This window comes from Montipora foliosa, chromosome 3 (assembly GCF_036669935.1).
Source record: "Montipora foliosa isolate CH-2021 chromosome 3, ASM3666993v2, whole genome shotgun sequence".
NCBI classification, from domain to species: Eukaryota; Metazoa; Cnidaria; class Anthozoa; order Scleractinia; family Acroporidae; genus Montipora; species Montipora foliosa.
Window position 1 is genome coordinate 17,697,187 of NC_090871.1, and position 12,500 is coordinate 17,709,686.

Consider the following 12,500-nt stretch of genomic DNA (forward strand, 5'->3'; position numbering starts at 1 on the left):
ACATTTTGCTTAATAGAAAATTCGTTGGTGCGTTTGGTAATAGGGACAAAATTTAGGCCCTTACTGAGAACAGATTTCTCTGAGTCAGTAAGCGGAAGATTTTCTGGAATTGTAATAACGGTATTGTGGCTATGCAATGTAGTGTCGTCGGTAATTTGCGGACCTATTAATTGTTGAAGTTTAAGAGTCTTGGTTTGGTGTAAATGGTCAAACAGTCCAGAATTAAGTTGTCGGATTTTAGCGCGAATCGATTGTACTAAAATTGCTGGACAGATTTTGGAAAGTTCGGAGCGGCAATGAAGAATTTTTTTGTCAAGTGCGATTCGTTTTTGGCACATAGCTCTAATTGTGATCCTCATAATATTACGTGAAAAAGAATTTTGCGCACATCGAATTTGGTGAAGATACTGATTAGAGTGAGAGAATGTAGACGCATGAAAGTTCGAGCGAAAACCTTTAGGAATGACTTTAGAATTGAAGCAACGGCCGATGAAGTTGATGTGACTACAAAACCTAGTTTTGGCGAAAATGAGAGTGGCTAAACGGAAAGCTAAGTTTTTGCTAAGTGTGGGAAAAGGAAAAAGATAACTTACGATTTCCTGGCGTAGCTCCTTGGTGAGTTTCTTCAAGCTTGGCATCGTAGTCTTGGGTCTCCTGTTAGAAATCTGTGGATTAAAAAATACTAGAACACAAGGTTAGTGGTCGCAGCGGTTGAATACAAATGATTGAAGGGGTAGTTTCTAAAGAAACTGTGGTGCTGCGTCGGTGGGGAAGTAGTATACAAAAATTTGGTTTATCAACGGAGTTGATAATGTAAATTGACCACCGTACAGAGATTCTAAAAGCTGACGTTTCGAGCGTTAGCCCTTCGTCAGAGCGAATCGAGGGATTATGGGTTACGTGTAGTTTTTATAGTAGAGTAGGAGCTACGCTATTGGTGGTAACATGGCAACGTGAAAAGTAGGAATATATTAGTTAAATGAAAAGCGTTCGTTAATACCGTGAGGATTAAGGGTGCCGATTTGAAAGATGAATTTTTGTTCCAGATTCTTGCGGCTTTCCGTCGTACCTAGATAAAGGGAAAGGCCACAGATAGCCATGTGCTTTTTGGAGTGGTTAGGCAGATTAAAATGGCGAGCGACTGGCTTAGATGCATCCTTGTCATTCTTCTCAACATCGCGAAGGTGTTCGCGGAATCGGTCACCTAGTCGTCTACCTGTCTCACCAATGTATAATTTATTGCATAACGTACAGGTTATGCAATAAATGACATTTGCGGAGGTACATGTGGAACGATCGGTGATCTTAACAGATCGCTTAGGTCCCGATATCTTGCTAGTGTTAACAATGAAAAGACAAGTTTTGCATCGTGAGCGCGCGCATTTGAAAGTGCCGGGTTGCTCGTTGGTTTTGAGCGCGCTTCTAACTAAAAAGTTGCCTACGTTTTTGTCGCGTTTAAATGAAATAAGTGGAGGTTGCGAAAAGATTCTACCAGTCTCGGGATCATTTTGGAGTAATTTAAAATTACTAAGAATGATGCCTTTGACTGCGTGATTATGAGGATGGAAAGTAAGGGTGAATGGAATTCTGTCATTCTTATCTTTCTGTGACGTTTGTAGTGACGACTGTCGATCAAATTGTTGGGCGCGATGATGGCCCGCTTTGACCACAGAGACAGGATAGCCTTTGCCTTTGCCTCAGATCCTTTGCTTTGAAAGCAGCCACTGGTCGCATAAGACAAAATCATCCTCTCTCCCCGGCGGGGAATCGGACCCCGGTCTCCCGCGTGACAGGCGGGGATACTATCCACTATACTACCGAGGAAAAACACGGTGTTTAGCCAAGGCTTGAGAGGCGTGTTAAGTTTGACACACGAATCGCGAACTTGCGCCGAAGAATACTCATGATGGAACCACGGAACCGCCATGTTTGGCACACTGGATGGCAATGTGTGAGGGATGGAGTCGGTCATTTCTGCACTTAATTTACGTAAGCTAAGTGTTTTTTTGAATCTTTGTTCCTTCTAGTAGCGTTTCTTCTCTGCCGGAATCAAAATTGAAACGTTGGATTCCTTGAAACTTGAACCTCCTTGAAGTAACTGAATGGGCTTCGGCGTCTTGGAAAAAAAACTATCACTTGCCTAGTTTGAGTCCCAATAGATGGAAGTGGTGAGGGAATTCTGTGCACATTCTTCACTTGGAGCCAAATTGACGTTTTTGTGAAGGCTGAATAACGGAGGAACTGAACAAGAAAGTGAATGACGGGAGGAACTGAACAACTGAACTTAATTTTTGCCGAAAATAGGGCATGCAATTTCTTGCAGGGTCAGTGTTTCGTGCGGCTATCCTTCAAGCCCAGGTGTAAGAAAGTGTGCTTTTAATTCTTTGTTCCTTCTAGTAGCGTCTCTTCTCTGCCGGAATCAAAATTGAAACGTTGGACTCGTGAAAGGACGTGCCTGAATTACTAGCAGACGTGTCATTGCGATCTTTAACGATCCTTTAACTAAGAGACGTTGTAACGGGGAATTAGCTCAAATGGTAGAGCGCCCGCTTAGCATGCGGGAGGTACCGGGATCAATGCCCGGATTCTCCACGTGCGATCAAATTTGGCCAATGTTCCGAGCTCAGACAATCTCAAGCTGACTTTTTCTTGCGCTTGGCACAACATAGTTGGTCAGAGCGCTTGTTTTGTGAAAAGGAAGTCATGGCCTCAAGTCCAATTGGCGCCTAAGTATTAGTTTCTGACACATCTTCCCGTGTGGCACGGTGGCAAACCACCTGTTTTCCGTGTCATGACATTTGCTTTTGAAGTAACTGAACGGGCTTCGGCGTCTTGGAGCTAAAAATCACTTGCCTAGTTTGAGTCCCAATAGATGGAAGTGGTGAGGGAATTCTGTGCACATTCTTGACTTGCAGCCAAATTGACGTTTTTTTGAAGGCTGAATGACGGAGGAACTGAACAAGACTGGCAGAAGATCTTCTTGAAAAATATGCGTAAGACCTTCATTAATTTTTGCCGAAAATAGGGCATGCAATTTCTTGCAGGGTCAGTGTTTCGTGCGTCTATCCTTCAAGCACAGGTGTAAGAAAGTGCTTGGAAGTGAGAAGTAAAAACTTGTGAGCCTTTCTTCGTCGTCGAGAAGAAGTGTTTAAACAGAAGGAGATCAAAGTTTTGGGTAAACCAACGATGGGTCTCTGCCAATATCATATATACCCACAGTTGGAATTGTCAGCTTCTTATGGCAAACACATTCAACGAGTTGGCTGAAGGCCATTTTGCAAAGAGTGAAAGATCCGAATACTGCCAGCTAGGCGTGATTGGTAAAATCTAGCATGCGAGGGCCTGTCCGGGAGTTGAACCCGGGACCTCTAGCACCCTAAGCGAGAATCATGCCACTAGACCAACAGGCCGAAAACACTTCTGTAGTGGATGGACAGGAACGCAATTTACTGTCACACGCCATGAGAAAGAAAAGAAATAACCGAGTGCTTTGGTCCATGTGAGGCTCGAACTCACGACCTTGGGGTTATCAGCACCACGCTCTGCCAACTGAGCTATGGACCAGGTGGAATCAACAAATGGTGTGGTTGTGATTTCAAAACGCGTCCAACACAATACAAGGTAACTTTCCTGTAAGTTTTGACTAAATCTTCCGTGGTCGATACAAATCATTGGTTTGATAAATTTCACGTAAAGAGATATTAACTGTTTATAAAGAATTCTTTTGATTTTTAAATATTGCCAAGTCCTGAAACAAAGAACCGTTGTGTCGACTGGCAATAGATGATCTCTTGGTGGCACATCAATGACAATAGGTGACGTAACTGTGGGTATAGGCCATTTCCGAGTTTATGTCTGCCTCCTCTTTAAAGAGAGTCTAAGTGCGAAGTTTTTCTTATAAAAATTAGTTTTCATTCATATGTAAAGTGGAACAAATTGAAATCACAAAAAACTTTGCACTTAGACTCGCTTTAAAGAGGAGGCGGATATGAACTCGGAAATGGCCTATTGTAAGGTCTATTGCCAGATAATGGTGGATTGTTATCCAGTGGTTTGTGTGGAGACTGGATATGCTTGAAATGCATGGAGGAGGCGGATATGAACTCGGAAATGGCCTATTGTAAGGTCTATTGCCAGATAATGGTGGATTGTTATCCAGTGGTTTGTGTGGAGACTGGATATGCTGGATATGCTGTGGCTTTGGCTAACTTCCTCACCAGGTCATTTTCTCTGTCTTCGTAATGTTTGAGAAAGCAGCCTTGCACGTTTCAGATCCTTTGCTTTGAAGGCAGCCACTGGTCGCATAAGACAAAATCATCCTCTCTCCCCGGCGGGGAATCGAACCCCGGTCTCCCGCGTGACAGGCGGGGATACTATCCAATATACTACCGAGGAAAAACACGGTGTTTAGCCAAGGCTTGAAAGGCGTGTTAAGTTTGACACACGAATCGCGAACTTGCGCCGAAGAATACTCATGATGGAACCACGGAACCGCCATGTTTGGCACACTGGATGGCAATGTGTGAGGGATGGAGTCGGTCATTTCTGCACTTAATTTACGCAAGCTAAGTGCTTTTTTTGAATCTTTGTTCCTTCTAGTAGCGTTTCTTCTCTGCCGGAATCAAAATTGAAACGTTGGATTCCTTGAAACTTGAATCTCCTTGAAGTAACTGAATGGGCTTCGGCGTCTTGGAAAAAAAACTATCACTTGCCTAGTTTGAGTCCCAATAGATGGAAGTGGTGAGGGAATTCTGTGCACATTCTTCACTTGGAGCCAAATTGACGTTTTTCTGAAGGCTGAATGACGGAGGAACTGAACAAGACTGGCAGAAGATCTTCTTGAAAAATATGCGTAAGACCTTCATTAATTTTTGCCGAAAATAGGGCATGCAATTTCTTGCAGGGTCAGTGTTTCGTGCGTCTATCCTTCAAGCACAGGTGTAAGAAAGTGCTTGGAAGTGAGAAGTAAAAACTTGTGAGCCTTTCTTCGTCGTCGAGAAGAAGTGTTTAAACAGATGGAGATCAAAGTTTTGGGTAAACCAACGATGGGTCTCTGCCAATATCATATATACCCACAGTTGGAATTGTCAGCTTCTTATGGCAAACACATTCAACGAGTTGGCTGAAGGCCATTTTGCAAAGAGTAAAAGATCCGAATACTGCCAGCTAGGCGTGATTGGTAAAATCTAGCTTGCGAGGGCCTGTCCGGGAGTTGAACCCGGGACCTCTCGCACCCTAAACGAGAATCATGCCACTAGACCAACAGGCCGAAAACACTTCTGTAGTGGATGGACAGGGACGCAATTTACTGTCACACGCCATGAGAAAGAAAAGAAATAACCGAGTGCTTTGGTCCATGTGAGGCTCGAACTCACGACCTTGGCGTTATCAGCACCACGCTCTGCCAACTGAGCTAATGGACCAGGTGGAATCAACAAATGGTGTAGTTGTGATTTCAAAACGCGTCCAACACAATACAAGGTAACTTTCCTGTAAGTTTTGACTAAATCTTCCGTGGTCGATACAAATCATTGGTTTGATAAATTTCACGTAAAGAGATATTAACTGTTTATAAAGAATTCTTTTGATTTTTAAATATTACCAAGCCCTGAAACAAAGAACCGTTGTGTCGACTGGCAATAGATGATCTCTTGGTGGCACATCAATGACAATAGGTGACGTAACTGTGGGTATAGGCCATTTCCGAGTTTATGTCTGCCTCCTCTTTAAAGAGAGTCTAAGTGCGAAGTTTTTCTTATAAAAATTAGTTTTCATTCATATGTAAAGTGGAACAAATTGAAATCACAAAAAATTTTGCACTTAGACTCGCTTTAAAGAGGAGGCGGATATGAACTCGGAAATGGCCTATTGTAAGGTCTATTGCCAGATAATGGTGGATTGTTATCCAGTGGTTTGTGTGGAGACTGGATATGCTGGATATGCTGTGGCTTTGGCTAACTTCCTCACCAGGTCATTTTCTCTGTCTTCGTAATGTGGAAGCCTTGCACGTTTCAGATCCTTTGCTTTGAAGGCAGCCACTGGTCGCATAAGACAAAATCATCCTCTCTTCCCGGCGGCGAATCGAACCCCGGTCTCCCCCGTGACAGGCCGGGATACTATCCACTATACTACCGAAGAAAAACACGGTGTTTAGCCAAGGCTTGAAGGGCGTGTTAAGTTTGACACACGAATCGCGAACTTGCGCCGAAGAATACTCATGACGGAACCACGGAACCGCCATGTTTGGCACACTGGATGGCAATGTGTGAGGGATGGAGTCGGTCATTTCTGCACTTAATTTACGCAAGCTAAGTGTTTTTTTAAATCTTTGTTCCTTCTAGTAGCGTTTCTTCTCTGCCGGAATCAAAATTGAAACGTTGGATTCCTTGAAACTTGAACCTCCTTGAAGTAACTGAATGGGCTTCGGCCTCTTGGAAAAAAAACTATCATTTGCCTAGTTTGAGTCCCAATAGATGGAAGTGGTGAGGGAATTCTGTGCACATTCTTCACTTGGAGCCAAATTGACGTTTTTCTGAAGGCTGAATGACGAAGGAACTGAACAAGACCTGTAAGAGATCTTCTTGAAAAATATGCTTAAGACCTTCAATAATTTTTGCCGAAAATAGGGCATGCAATTTCTTGCAGGGTCAGTGTTTCGTGCGGCTATCCTTCAAGCCCAGGTGTAAGAAAGTGTGCTTTTAATTCTTTGTTCCTTCTAGTAGCGTCTCTTCTCTGCCGGAATCAAAATTGAAACGTCGTTGAAACGACGCGCATGAATTACTAGCAGACGTGTCATTGCGATCTTTAACGATCCTTTAACTAAGAGACGTTGTAATGGGGAATTAGCTCAAATGGTAGAGCGCCCGCTTAGCATGCGGGAGGTACCGGGATCAATGCCCGGATTCTCCACGTGCGATCAAATTTGGCCAATGTTCCGAGCTCAAACAATCTCAAGCTGACTTTTTCTTGCGCTTGGCACAACCATGCTGGTCTTGTGAATAACATAGTTGGTCAGAGCGCTTGTTTTGTGAAAAGGAAGTCATGGCCTCAAGTCCAATTGGCGCCTAAGTATTAGTTTCTGACACATCTTCCCGTGTGGCACGGTGACAAACCACCTGTTTTCCGTGTCATGACATTTGTTTTTGAAGTAACTGAACGGGCTTCGGCGTCTTGGAGCTAAAAATCACTTGCCTAGTTTGAGTCCCAATAGATGGAAGTGGTGAGGGAATTCTGTGCACATTCTTGACTTGCAGCCAAATTGACGTTTTTTTGAAGGCTGAATGACTGAGGAACTGAACAAGACTGGCAGAAGATCTTCTTGAAAAATATGCGTAAGACCTTCATTAATTTTTGCCGAAAATAGGGCATGCAATTTCTTGCAGGGTCAGTGTTTCGTGCGTCTATCCTTCAAGCACAGGTGTAAGAAAGTGCTTGGAAGTGAGAAGTAAAACATTGTGAGCCTTTCTTCGTCGTCGAGAAGAAGTGTTTAAACAGAAGGAGATCAAAGTTTTGGGTAAACCAACGATGGGTCTCTGCCAATATCATATATACCCACAGTTGGAATTGTCAGCTTCTTATGGCAAACACATTCAACGAGTTGGCTGAAGGCCATTTTGCAAAGAGTGAAAGATCCGAATACTGCCAGCTAAGCGTGATTGGTAAAATCTAGCTTGCGAGGGCCTGTCCGGGAGTTGAACCCGGGACCTCTCGCACCCTAAGCGAGAATCATGCCACTAGACCAACAGGCCGAAAACACTTCTGTAGTGGATGGACAGGGACGCAATTTACTGTCACACGCCATGAGAAAGAAAAGAAATAACCGAGTGCTTTGGTCCATGTGAGGCTCGGACTCACGACCTTGGCGTTATCAGCACCACGCTCTGCCAACTGAGCTAATGGACCAGGTGGAATCAACAAATGGTGTGGTTGTGATTTCAAAACGCGTCCAACACAATACAAGGTAACTTTCCTGTAAGTTTTGACTAAATCTCCCGTGGTCGATACAAATCATTGGTTTGATAAATTTCACGTATAGAGATATTTATTACTGTTTATAAAGAATTCTTTTGATTTTTAAATATTGCCAAGCCCTGAAACAAAGAATCGTTGTGTCGACTGGCAATAGATGATCTCTTTGTGGCACATCAATGACAATAGGTGACGTAACTGTGGGTATAGGCCATTTCCGAGTTCATGTCTGCCTCCTCTTTAAAGAGAGTCTAAGTGCGAAGTTTTTCTTATAAAAACTAGTTTTCATTCATATGTAAAGTGGAACTAATTGAAATCACAAAAAATTTTGCACTTAGACTCGCTTTAAAGAGGAGGCGGATATGAACTCGGTAATGGCCTATTGTAAGGTCTATTGCCAGATAATGGTGGATTGTTATCCAGTGGGTTGTGTGGAGACTGGATATGCTGGATATGCTGTGGCTTTGGCTAACTTCCTCACCAGGTCATTTTCTCTGTCTTCGTAATGTTTGAGCAAGTAGCCTTGCACGTTTCAGATCCTTTGCTTTGAAGGCAGCCACTGGTCGCATTGAATTGATAAAGAAATATAGATGAGTGGCAACCAGCTTCTCCATAACTTTTACCAAGAGACAAGTCAGCGAGATTGTCCTGTTGTTACACACGAGCTCCTTGTCGCCCTTTTTGAAGATTGGTGAACCATTTGCGTTTTTCCATTCGCAAGGGAGTTTTCCCAGAGAAAGTGAACAGTTAAATAACATAGTAATAGACGGAGCGATCGAGGAAGAAGCTTCACGAAGCAATCGAGCTGTTACACCATTAGAACCACACGCCCTATTGGTATTAAAACCGACCAAGGTCTTCATAACACCTGACTCCTTGGAGATAAGATCGTCAATAACATCTTCTAGCGGTGTGTAAGCTTCAGTATTCGGCGAAGTGGTATCAGACGCAAAGAATATGGAAAGAAAAAAATTGTTGAATAATTGAGCTTTATCAGCTGCAGTGGAAGCAAGTTCATTATTAAGCTGTACGGTTGTACGGTACGGTCTTAGATTTAATGAAAGACCAAAACCGCTTGGGGTTCTTCGATTCAATCAATGTACCAACATGTAACCAATAGCTCTTGTTTAATTCTGATTTGGTTTGGTTCCTTATTCGTTTTTAGTTGTTCCAGCCATTTAGGTTATTAGAAGCCATTGCTCTCTTCCAGAGACGTTTCCTCTAATTTGAGAGGTTATCCAGGAAACATTCTTCCTGGGTTTAATTCGTTTTGAAGGAATGTTATCGCGAACGGCTTTCAAGAAAAGACGCTCCATCTCTCCCAAATGTTGTCGATATTTGCATGTTGTCGGCGAAGACTGAATCCCATGGGGCACTACAGGGTGTTTCAAAAGTTTGTGGACACTTTTCTATACAAATAAATTATAGTTTTAGGAATCCGATGTTAATGAAAGTTTTTCAGTTTTATGTACATTGTTTCCTTTCATATCAATATCCAGAGTGCCCCCCCATTGTTCTGTATAACGTTTTTGAGCCGTTGCGGCATGGAACGAGCTAGCTTCCTTTGGCTTAAGCTTGCTAATGGTATGTTTCGCCAGGCTTGCCGTAACCTTGATTTTAGTCTTCCCTTTTAAGTAACACCTATATGTCTTGTTTTGTAGTGTACAATAAAGTTATTATTATTATTATTATTATTATTATTATTATTATTATTATTATGCTCCATAGGTTTTCAATGGGGTTAAGATCAGGTGAATTTGCTGGCCACTCATCTTTTTGGATAAAATAGGCCACTTTGGAAAATACTATAATAATCTTTGTTTGGCCCTCCAAATTTTGTATAAGCATTGTTTCCAGTTGTTCTTGGGACTTACAATGGTCCCAAGAGAAAAAAAAAAAACAATGATCATGCAAAATTTGGGGGGACAAACAAAGAATATTATGGTATTTTCCGAAGTGGCCTATTCGGGAGCTTTTTTTTGCACCACTGCTGAGTTGCTTTCGCCGTACGAGCCGGTGCGCCATCTTGAACGGAGGTCGCACTGCTTTTGTTCGTGAAAAGCTTTCGTTTTACAGGCTCTTCTGTTGTAGATCTACGGCTGAAAAGAGGCTTCACCTCTTTCTCAAGGATTTTTGAGATATAACACTCTGCCGTTACAGTTTGTCGCTACCCAGCTCTTGCTTTTTTTGCAATATTTTAGCCGTTTCTCGCACAGATACCCAGATGATCGTAAAATTGCTGCCTTTGCTCTTAAATAGACTACCTTTTTTATGGTTCATAATTGCAAATGACATCAAGACGTTGAAAATCTAGTTGCTACTGAAAACAGACAAAAATGGCGGGAAAGTTACGAATCACCGGACACAGATTCACGGCCTTTGGCGGGAAAATACTTATTTCAACGAGTTTTTTTTTTATCCGACTCATAGAAGAGTTCTGAAAATCGATAAACAAATGGGGAGAAATATAAAAAATCTGGATGAAGTACAGACTTTTTAAAATGTCCACGAACTTTTGAAACACCCTGTAGACAGCGCTGCAAAAACAGTCCCAATTTGCATTTTTATGGTTGTAAGTCACTTTTGATGGCTGTAATGGACGTGTTCTTGGTGATGAATGTGAAGTTAATGACTTGAAAGTCTTACCGTATGCAGATGCCGGAAATTACAAAGGAAACACTTTCTCATCAGCTTGAGGCTTAATTTTCATATACGCTTAAAAATTGGACACATTAATGTGTCAGAGTGTCGTCAGATCTTAATTGGGTAAACAAAGCATTCAAGCTAGTAAGGTCAGGTCTGTCGACGTTTTTTTTTCTTTTCTCTTTCAAGTGCTCATCGCATTCGCCAATACATTTAATTTCCGGTCTTGGTGACACCAACACTCAAGAGCAAATAATGTACGTTTGAAGACGTGTTCCATTTTGTAATGCGTTATACGTATACGTATATTTTTTTATCATGCAAAGCTACATTTCCATTGGCAATATTTATCGTCAACCAACGAGCCCAACTTTCTCAAAAAACGATTTTAATACAATTTTTTAGAATATCATGCAAAACCACCCACAATTTCACAAAAGTGACCCAAAACCGCCCTTAAAAGTTATCTTTGTGTTATCTGTAGCTTGTCAAGTTAACTATTTGTTTTTCTTCCCACAACCTTTTACCAAGGAGAAGTGTGATAGGAAGCGTTTCGACAAGCTGAGCATAAGTCATAGTCAAAATGAATTTATTTATTCTTGTGGATCGTCTAAATGCGGCATAAAAAGACTGACCGCTTCAGATCGGACACAAACAATCAAATATAATACCCCCAATCCAGTGTATGTCCAAAGAGTGAGTAAAAGCAAGGGATCAGAGGACACACCTAACTGTCACTGATGGCTGTAACACAGACGCGCCTACTCAAGGCCTGCAATTTATGGTAAACATAACATTGAGTACTCGCGCATATATTTACTCTGAAATCCAAGGGCAGTTAGACGGGACAGGTAGACAAAATCAAGAGCCAAATTCTGTCTTTGCAGGTCGCCATGCCGGAGTGTTGGCCGAAACCCTAGCAGAATTGGCACTGCTTCAAGTTTCCCCTCCCCAAACGATTGTGCCTGTAATTCCTTAGCATGTCCCAAATGACTTCTCGAGGGTGATCTTACTACAGCTGTAATCATGTTAACTGTTACTCTCAAAAAAAGAACTGAGTCATTTCTCATCAATTGCCGGAAAAGTGAATCTCGCCAGATATTTTTCATGTTCACACATACAGTAACATTTGTTTCAGCTCTCCGTTTCCTCGGATTATTGTTAGATTTGCGCTCTTCTTCTCTTTGGAATTAATCAAGTTTCAAGTTTTACTTTTATTAAAAGAAATTTACACATTGACCTGGTACCACAGGTAACAGAGCTAATCTAAGCGGGCCAGGAAAGTAAACTGAGCAAGAAAGGAATCGCTGAAATACAAGTAAAACTATGAGAGATGAAAAATAGAAATTGAAGAATTGAAACAAAAGAAATGAATCGAAAAAAGAAAAACAAAGACTAAAATAAAAGTTAATTAAAGCGTGAGATGATTCACAAACAAAAAAAACTCTGCAGTAGATAGTAAACAGTTATGAAAAACGAGATTTCAGTTTATACGTTATAAATTCTAAATCCACGTACGAGTCTTCAAATTCTAAATTCTTAAGCAATAATGTTTGAATTTTCTTTTTTTAATATGGCTTTGGGGGGGGGGGGGGGGGGGGGCGGCAACCGGAGTTCAGCTGGTACCTTATTCCACAGTCTTCACTCCTGCACCAAGTCTCAAGAACGAATTCCTTTGAATCAAGTTCAGACAGTTCTGTTTTTCCACTTGCAGGAGATCCTTTTGAAAAGTAAGCGCAATAAAACTATACGCGGCTACTACCCAATAATTTAAGAATGCTCACATGGAACATTTTTCCCAATATTAAATGACCACATGTTGATTTGGCCTCCTCGTTTTTGTGAGTAAGAAATTGTTTGTGACCGTTTGTTCGCGTTTTATTCATTGA

At 41.8% G+C, this 12,500-nt stretch overlaps 1 protein-coding gene and 10 non-coding genes across 11 annotated transcripts in view; 3 read left to right on the forward strand and 8 right to left on the reverse strand.

Moving 5' to 3' along the window:
• Positions 1 to 1,752: 1,752 nt before the first annotated feature.
• Positions 1,753 to 1,824, reverse strand: Trnad-guc (transfer RNA aspartic acid (anticodon GUC)). Its single transcript has one exon. It is a non-coding gene; the product is annotated as a tRNA-Asp (tRNA).
• Positions 1,825 to 2,519: 695 nt separating this feature from the next.
• On the forward strand, positions 2,520 to 2,592 carry Trnaa-agc (transfer RNA alanine (anticodon AGC)). The gene has a single exon. It is a non-coding gene; the product is annotated as a tRNA-Ala (tRNA).
• Positions 2,593 to 3,338: 746 nt separating this feature from the next.
• On the reverse strand, positions 3,339 to 3,410 carry Trnap-agg (transfer RNA proline (anticodon AGG)). Its single transcript has one exon. It is a non-coding gene; the product is annotated as a tRNA-Pro (tRNA).
• An 80-nt stretch (positions 3,411 to 3,490) lies between these two features.
• On the reverse strand, positions 3,491 to 3,564 carry Trnai-gau (transfer RNA isoleucine (anticodon GAU)). The gene has a single exon. It is a non-coding gene; the product is annotated as a tRNA-Ile (tRNA).
• Positions 3,565 to 4,323: 759 nt separating this feature from the next.
• Positions 4,324 to 4,395, reverse strand: Trnad-guc (transfer RNA aspartic acid (anticodon GUC)). The gene has a single exon. It is a non-coding gene; the product is annotated as a tRNA-Asp (tRNA).
• Positions 4,396 to 5,197: 802 nt separating this feature from the next.
• On the reverse strand, positions 5,198 to 5,269 carry Trnap-agg (transfer RNA proline (anticodon AGG)). Its single transcript has one exon. It is a non-coding gene; the product is annotated as a tRNA-Pro (tRNA).
• An 81-nt stretch (positions 5,270 to 5,350) lies between these two features.
• Trnai-gau (transfer RNA isoleucine (anticodon GAU)) lies at positions 5,351 to 5,423 on the reverse strand. The gene has a single exon. It is a non-coding gene; the product is annotated as a tRNA-Ile (tRNA).
• A 1,413-nt stretch (positions 5,424 to 6,836) lies between these two features.
• Trnaa-agc (transfer RNA alanine (anticodon AGC)) lies at positions 6,837 to 6,909 on the forward strand. Its single transcript has one exon. It is a non-coding gene; the product is annotated as a tRNA-Ala (tRNA).
• A 767-nt stretch (positions 6,910 to 7,676) lies between these two features.
• On the reverse strand, positions 7,677 to 7,748 carry Trnap-agg (transfer RNA proline (anticodon AGG)). The gene has a single exon. It is a non-coding gene; the product is annotated as a tRNA-Pro (tRNA).
• Positions 7,749 to 7,829: 81 nt separating this feature from the next.
• Positions 7,830 to 7,902, reverse strand: Trnai-gau (transfer RNA isoleucine (anticodon GAU)). The gene has a single exon. It is a non-coding gene; the product is annotated as a tRNA-Ile (tRNA).
• A 3,354-nt stretch (positions 7,903 to 11,256) lies between these two features.
• Positions 11,257 to 12,500, forward strand: part of LOC137996952 (gamma-aminobutyric acid type B receptor subunit 2-like) — a 44,482-nt gene continuing 43,238 nt past the window's right edge. The window contains exon 1 of the mRNA XM_068842605.1: positions 11,257 to 11,395. The gene's annotated coding sequence lies outside the window, so the exon portion shown is untranslated. The remainder of the gene's footprint in view (positions 11,396 to 12,500) is intronic.